This window comes from Phascolarctos cinereus, unplaced genomic scaffold (assembly GCF_003287225.1).
Source record: "Phascolarctos cinereus isolate Bilbo 61053 unplaced genomic scaffold, phaCin_HiC Scaffold_2;HRSCAF=192, whole genome shotgun sequence".
Lineage (NCBI taxonomy): Eukaryota > Metazoa > Chordata > Mammalia > Diprotodontia > Phascolarctidae > Phascolarctos > Phascolarctos cinereus.
In genome coordinates, this window is record NW_027555625.1 from 324,243,924 (window position 1) to 324,252,525 (window position 8,602).

Here is an 8,602-nt window from a genome sequence, read left to right on the forward strand (position 1 = left end):
CTCGGCTCCCGCACACCCCCGGCGCGCACTCGCTCCTTTCCGGCTGGAGCCGGCGGATCCGCCACAGCCGAGCTGGCTGAGCGAAGAACCCAGGAAAAGGGCTCCGGGCTTAGGAGGAGGCTCAAGCCGCCTGTCCTCCCTGAGCTGCCTTAGGGGCTTACCCCGCAGAGGCTGCACTGGAGCCTCGGCTCTGGCCCGACCCCAGCCGTCTGTCTGCGCAGGTGGCTGAGGACACGGCCCAGGCGGCTGTGCAGGTACCGGGCGGGGCCCGGGACACGGGGGCCAGACACGTGGGGGAGGGGGCGCGGGGCTGGGGAAACGGCGGAGGCACGTGTTGGGGGGGGACAGAGAGGGGCGAGAGAGGTTGGTGGGGCACGTGGGAAAGGGGGACCTGGAGGGGAGGGGCGCCTGAAACTCGGGGCTGTGGCCCAGCGTAGACTAGCCCCCCCTACACAGACACACAAACATGCCCCTGGCCCAGCGGGCCCTCCAGGAGGAATTCGAGTGTGAGAAGACCTCTGGTGAGAACAAGCTTGGGCTGATCCTGGAAATCTGGGGCTAAAATGGTCTTTCCCCCCCCCCATTATTCACTTAACTCTGTTAGCTCAGAGTCCGTGTACACACACACACACACACACACACACACCTGCCTTACACACCTCCCCATAGCTCTTCACCACCTCCTAGACACTCACACGTATCCCCACGTCTCTTAACGCACCCCCACAGACACAAACACACCTCCTTTCACACACCTCCTCATTCCACAGGCGCCTTCCTTCACCCCCACTACATACTTCCCTCCCCATCATACCTCTCTCACCCCCCCATAACGTGCCTCTTTCTGACCCCCCCACTCATCTTCCTCTTCCCCCATACAGGCACACCTCCTTCCTCCCCAGACACAGATCACACACACACACACACACACACACACACACACACACACGCCCCTCCCTCGACCTCTTCAACACCCCTCCTCCTCAGACACACCTCCCTCCTCCTTCACACACAGACACACCTCTCTTCTTCCCCCTACATACACAGCTACACCTCCTTCCTCCCCTCCACACACAGACACACCTCCTTCCTCCCCTCCACACACTCAGACACACCTCCTTCCTTCCCCTCCACACACACTCACCTCCCTCCTTCCCCCCACACACAGACACATACCTCCATCTATCCCCATCCCATCTCCTGTCTATAGACACATACCCTCTCCACCCCACTTCTCATCCAAAATATTCCCCACCTCCCACACCTCTCTCTCTTCTACACAATCATATCTCCTCCTTGCACCCCCTCAGAATACTCCCATATCTCTCCCCCCTCCACTTTCCCCGAAGATAGACGTCTCTCAACCCTCACAGATACATTCCCCCCACCTCTCCCTGGGCCCCGGCAGACACCAACAGCCTATGAGCAAGCTTTGGAAACAGCTCCCTCTCCTGCCCTTCCTTTTGCTGACTATTTCTCCCTCCTAAGGAAGGAGAATATTGTATTGTTTTCTCGTTTTGTTGTGGTTTTATTTTCCTCCACCCATCTAAACAATGAGCCATATTGGCATCGATTTAGGGGCAGAGAAACCAAATCCGAGAGCCCAGAAGGCTGGTGGAGAAGATGTCTTTCAGATTCAAGTGATGGGGTTATTGGGTTCTTGGGGAGCTCGATTTTGAGGAAATTTCAGCGTGAGGTGGCCAGTCTTTTGAAAGTCTCTCACGTGGCTTTGTTTTCAGAACCATTTCAAGATTACTTTCCTAATTGCCATCTCTCTTTGTCTCTATTTCCCATTCTTTGCTTTTTCATACACTGTATCTTTGTTCTCAACAGCTCTTCAGTCTCAGTTCTTGTGCTCATTCCACCCCAGTCACATATTCAACTCTAACCATGGGACTCATTTTTCTGTATGGTATAGTGTCAGAAAACTGAGGTTCCAATATTGGCCCCAACCATTTTATATTGGTTTTGTGACCCAGGGCAATCCACTTACTGTCTTAGCTTCAGTTTTCTCATCTGTAAAATGGGGTTAATACATGTCCTACAGGCTTATTCTGATTAAACTTCTTTTAAACCTTAAAGCCTAAGGAAATGTGAGTCTGTGCCAAAGACTTAGTTTCTATATAGGATTTCATCTTTCCTTTCTAGGCAAACCTGGGGTTTGCTGATGAGAGACACTCATCAGCTATACACCGAGATATCCAAGATACTTATTCCCCCAGACCTCTGCTCCTTAGCACCCCCAAGATAAAACATGGGGCATCTTTCTCCCAAACATCACAACATAGACCCCAAATCAAAGGATGGTACATTTAGAATTAGAAGATACTCAGAGGTCATCTAGTTCAGCTCCTTCATTTATAAATGAGGAAACTGAGATCCAGATAGGTTAAATGACTTGCCCAGGATCATCCAGTAAGAGGTCAGATAGTCAAGGTCACACAAGTAATCAAGAGGTAAAATTTGAACCCAGGTCCACTGATTCCAAAGACAGTGTGGGTTCCACAGAGCCATACTTCTTGTATCATCATGAAAGAATCCTCCCTGCCCAGGTCAGGCCACAGAATTTCTACTAGTAGAGAAAGCTTAAAATATTCAATCTGTAAGGTAGTTAGGCTTTCCTAGATTCTCTCTAGATTTCCTAGACTCTAACCAGGAACATTATCACCCCCTGGCCCTAGGGTAGAGGTCTGGTCTAGAGCAGCAAGCCGATAGGGAGCTAAAGGAGGGGAAGAATTAGTGGTGACTCAGGATTTAGAAATCTGTTTGTACAAGGAGTCCTGTGTGGAATGGGATCCCTCCTAACAAGCACTTCAGAGAATTCCCCAGCTTCCTTCAAAGCACTGCTCTAATGCTATATCCTCCAGAAGGCCTTTCCTGGTCTCACTCCCCCCTCTCACCAGTTACTGATACACTTGAAATTACTTTGCATTTGTTTTTGTCCATGATGTATCCCAATCAGTAGAATAAAAGCCCTCTGAAAAAGGGACGGTCTCTCTCTGTTTCTGTCTCTCTTGTCTCAGTTTCTCTGTCTCTTTATATCTGTCTCTCTCATTTTCTCCGTCTCTTTGTATCTGTCTCTGTCCTTTACTCTTTCTGTATCTGTCTCTCTGCCTTTTTCTCTGTCTCTCTGTGTGTGTCTCTCTTTCTCTCTCTATCCCTTTTTTCTGCCTGTCTGTCTTTCTGTCCTTTACTCTGTCTCTCTGTCTTTTTTCTCCGTCTCTCTGTATGTCTCTGTCTCTTTTTTCTCTCTATCCCTTTTTTTCTGTCTCTCTGTATCTATCTCCATATATATAGTCATATTTATGCATATATACATATACATATATGTATATAACATATGCGCATGTGTTGGCATACATTGTATATGTGTATTGCATGCATACATATATGTATATGCTTATACCTATATACATGTATGTGTGTGTATCCCTAATGTTTAGCACATAGTACAAACTTCCTTTCTGAAGGAATTGAATAGAACTGGGAGAGACCCTAGAAAGCATCTTGTCCCACTGCCCCATTTCACAGATAGAAAACTGAAACATGGTGATGAATGAACCAGACCAAGCTCACATAGCATGTTAATGACAGAGGCAAGATTAGAACTCAGGTATCCCCCCCCAAAAAAAAAAAGAACTCGTGTCCCCACTCTTCTCCATCCACCATACTTTCCATTTCACAGGGCCTCCCTTTCAAGGGAGCAAAGTCTTCTGAATGTTCTCCTTGTGGGCCTGGAGGGAGTAATAGAGAAGGGAGGTTTCTAAGTCACACTTGTAACTTTTCCAGAATCTCTTGGTCTCATTCCAACTGATAGCAGTATCCCCTTTTTTTCTGGAAAAGAAAGAAAAAGGCATTTCTTACATTGGCACTTACAGCCCTCAGATCCTTCTCAAAACTGATTATTTGTGTGCATGCCCACATACTCTGGAGACTTAGCATCTCTATTGCTGCTGGTCTGAGGACCACACACAGTTTCTGTGATACATTGCTGAGTGTTAGCCCCAGTCAAATTCAGCAAAGGGGACCACACATTCAGGGAAGGGCCTGAACTGGAGCTGAAGCTAACCAAGTGCAATCTCCATTTCAGTGCCATAGAAAAGGAGAATGTGGGCTGGAGTTCAAAGAGGAAGGTAAGCCAAGATCCCTTCCCAACTACCCATCCTTTCCTGGAGACTAGTTTAATCAGCCAACATCAGGATGTTTCTGCTTCCTCAGACTGGATCAAAAACAAGTGCATTTTGAAAATAAATATTAATCATTTAGTGTTTGTGTCTGAGCATAGCATTGTGATATTAATTTCTTATTCAATTTATCAAAGGGTAGGTTTTCACAGCGCTTCTGGGTTCGGAAAATGGAGGTTTTGGTCCTCAGTTTATCACTGATAAACCGTTGCCATTGGAACCTTGGGCAAACTCCCAACCCTCTCTAGGCCTCAGTTTCTCCATCATCTTCTTCTTCTTCTTTTTGGGGGGGTTAGGCAATGGGATTAAGTGACTTGCCCAGGGTTACACAGCTAGTAAGTGTCAAGTGAATGAGGCTGGATTTGAACTCAGGTCCTCCTGACTCCAGGGCCAGTGCTCTATCCACTGTACAACCTAGCTGCTCCAGTTTCTCCATCTTCTTAACCCCAGTGTCTCCTTGTTACCTTTAAGATTAAATATCAAATGAGAAGGTTTTACTAGATTACCTCTAAATATAATAACTACTTACATTTATATAGTATTTATGGTTGCAAAACATCTTACATGCCTTATCCTAAAATGGTGGTACAGCGGGTAGTGTGTTTGACTTAGAGTCAAGAAGACCTGGGTTCACATCCCACCTCTGACATTAGCTGGATGACCATAGGCAACTTTTCTGAGCTTTCTTTCCTTGATCTATAAAAGGACAATAATACCTGTAGTATCAACTTCACAGATTTGTTGTCTCAAATAAGAATACATATAAAGCAATTTGTGAGTTTTAAGGTACTGGAGAAATTCCAGTGATTGTTACTGCACCCATTTTATAGATAAGAAAACTGAGGCTCAGAGAGGTTAAATTTGTCTAAGAGTCTTTCAACTAGCAATGATAAGAATCAGGACTCAAAGTCTTTCTGACTCCAAATCTCAGGCTCTTTCCACCACACCACACTGCTCTAATGTTTTATAATTCTTTGGTTACTTACTCTGTTAAACAAAACTGTGAGTCAGACTTATGAGAATTGGGGATTTTGCCTGCTAACAAGCAGATCTCCTCTGTGTAGTGATATTCAATCACCCCTGAGCCAGGAGTGTACATTTGTCTATGGTAGATGCATGTGTCTGAGAAGGCTAGAGAATGTCTGGGGCAGGGAGGGTGCTAGTAGACCTGCCTAATGTCTGTATGTGTGTATAATTAGAGAATTTGGAGCAATGTCAGAAGAATGTTAATATCAGATGCCTATGATACCTCACACAATAGGGGAAAATAACTCAAAGCCAGTTGGCATCTTAAATGCTAAATATTTGACAATAAGCCAATAGAGGGTACATCAATAGGGAGGGGACCCCTGACCAGCTGCCTGCACCCAATATCTCCCAGTCACTCCTTGTCTGCTTCCCACTCCCACAATGTTGTCAGCACATTTGGAGCAAGCTATGTGCATAAATACATATACCAGCTGTCTCTTTTAATCTGGTTGCAAGATGAAATCATTAATAGATGTCAGACACATTGGCAGCAATCTCTTATGTATCATCTTCATTAATAATTTCCTTCTTTCTGAGAAAAAATTAGTAACAAGCAACCATCAATAATTCAGAAATACAAGTTAACCTTTATATTAGCAGAGTGACTCTTTACATGGAGCTGAATATTCTGGAGTCAGTCACTCTGACTTGAGCAATGTTTTATGGCAGGAATATTAATATGTATTAGTGCTGTCTATCAGGTCAGACAAATAGAAATGCATAAGAGCACACTGTAAGTATTTCTCAAACTTAACCTCTTGATCCAAGTCTATTTTTATAGAGAAAAAATTACATTACCCAATGATCTATCCCTCTCTGAAACCAGGACTTTCAAAAGGAGGCTCTGGCCTTATAAAGGAGAACCAAATTGAGGTGGACCCAATCAGAGACACTGGGCCTGCTGAGACTCCACTATGTTGTAGCTGAATTCTTCCTGTAGCATCACATAGCAGGAGCAGACAAAGAAAAAATGATTTCAGAAAGGAGAGAGTTGTTGGGGGGGGAGGGGGAGAGAAGGAAGGAAGAGACATTAAAATTGCCTGTAAGGAGATACAGAGTCTGTAACTTATAAAGTGGGAAAACAGATAATGATTAGGGAATAGGGACTGGGTCCCTATTCTGAGTGTGATTCTACTCTCAAATTTTATGGATAGAAAAGTCTGACCAATGTAGCCCTAGTTAAAAAGGATTTTTTAAAACTCCTCAGAATCCACTAATGAAGGGAGGCTTCTCAGCTTCCCAAACTCCAGAGAGCAGAGAGTTCTACGGGAGGTACAACTGATCAGTGAAAAAATGCCAGCGCTGTGCCCAGGAGTTTAGCAAATAAAACACAATGCCTCAGATTCCCTGAACTTAATGCTAAGACTAACCCAGGAAGACTTGGGTTCTAGTCCCCTGCTCTGCTATACAAACTAGCTATATAAACTTGAGCCTTTCCTCCCTCCCAGCCTCACTGGCTCCCTCTGTACAGTGAAGGGGTTGGATGAAATTCTCTTCAAGGTTCCTTCCAGTTTGGATGCTCTGTGATTCTGAAAAGCCCAATAGTTCTTACTGTAGCACTAAACAGGGGAAATCTTTGCATTTTTTTGCCTCATAGTGCCTTGATTATAAACTGTTGGATAGTCCCTGAAAACAGGACATCTAGGTAACACGGTGCACTGGGCCTGGAGTCAAGAAGACCCGAGTTAAAATCTAGCCTTAGACACTTATTAGATGTGTGACCCTGGGCAGGTCACTTAAGCCTGTATGCCTCAGTTTGCTCATCTGCAAAATGAGCTAAAGAAGGAAATGACAAAGAAATCCCAAATGGGGTCAAGAAGAGTTGTACACAATGGGAAGAAATAACTTAAAAATCTCCTGAAAGCCCTCACAGTATCTTGTTCTGTCTGCTCTGATCAGACTCCATGGAGCAGATTATGTCCAGTGTGACAAACTACATTTTAGGAAGGATATTGGCCAGCTGGAATGTGCCTAAAGGGAAGAGACCAGGGTGGTGAAGAGGCTGGAGACTAGGTCATACAAAGCTTAATTGACGAAGCTAGAGACACTTACCCTACAAAAAAGAGTTGTTTTTGTTGTTTTTTAACAGAATGATTGGCACCTTCTGGGCATTTCCAATTACTGTAGATCCTCAGGCACTAAAAATGTGATGAACTAACCTACTGTATCATGAGGTCATGTGAATTAATCCCTGCAACTTGAAGATGATACAGAGTGTCCCAAGAGAATTGCAAACCATCAGAATCAGAAGAGATCTGGCAGGGAGAGAAACTGAAGCCAGAGAGAAACAACTTCTTCAAGGTAACACAGCTGAGAAACGTGTCAGAACTAAAATTTGAACCTATATCTTCTGACTCCAAACCTAATGCTCTTTCCATCACACCCTCCCTATGCACAAAACTAGCACTATTTATCTCAGATGTAAATAAAAATTTGTACAGAAGTATACATATACGTATAGTGTTTGTTTGTTTTCTTTTTAATGTTTGAGCTTTCCCTCACTCTAGAAAACCCAAGCTAACTTACAGGCCAGTAAGTGCTCAGTAAATGTTTGCTTATGATAGGGATGAAATGGGATGATGTGTTAATGAATTATTTATTTACTCCTAGAGTTAATTAACAAAATCCAGACCTTGATTATGTCATAAGTGAAAACGTGATGATCCTCTTGAGTGTTCACTGGACATTAATCTCTGTTCCAAAACCAGCATAATAGACGAATTTGGCTTCTATGCAGAAGGTAAGGACAAGGACAAATCCTGGTTGGAGCTCAAGGCTTAAATAATAGGGAGCAATTACAATTTGGGGTTTCTAGTGAGGGAATGAATGAAGAATTTATTACATGCTTACTATATGCAAAGCACTGTACTAAGTAGTGAGGATAGAAATGAGAGGAAGGGGAAGGGAACAAACATTTATTAAGCAAATACTATATACTTGACAGTGTGCTAAGTGCATTACAGATATTATTTTATTTTATCCTCACAACAATCCTGAGAGGTAAGTTAGTGAGACAGACAGATGTTAAGTAACTTGCCTAGGGTCACATAACTATTAAGTGTCTGAGGCCAGATTTGAACTTGCCTAAGCTAGTGGCAAAGTGGATATAATACTGGAGTGAGTCAGGAAGACTGGGCAAGTCTGTAAACCCTGTTTGCCTCAGTTTCCTCATCTGTAAAAGGAGCTAGAGAAAGAAATGGCAAACCACTCCAGTATCTCTGCCAGGAAAATCCCAAATGGGGTCACACAGAGTCAGACGTGACTGAAAACTGCTGAACAACAAGAAGATCACATAGACCTCCCTATCCGGTGTACCAACAGCCAATATAAAAACCATAACAAAAGTAGCAAAACATTTCATTAGGATGGAATGTTGTTGTTGTACATTA

General features: G+C 44.0%; 1 long non-coding RNA gene across 2 annotated transcripts; it reads left to right on the forward strand.

The window, feature by feature from the left end:
• Positions 1–2: 2 nt before the first annotated feature.
• LOC110216818 (uncharacterized) lies at positions 3–7,665 on the forward strand. 2 transcript variants are annotated; one of them, XR_002326881.2, is made up of 3 exons: positions 3–254; positions 4,091–4,133; positions 7,303–7,665. It is a non-coding gene; the product is annotated as an uncharacterized LOC110216818 (long non-coding RNA). The 2 variants fall into 2 exon arrangements; XR_002326880.2 differs by lacking the exon at positions 3–254 and adding an exon at positions 365–521.
• The last annotated feature ends 937 nt before the right edge of the window (positions 7,666–8,602 follow it).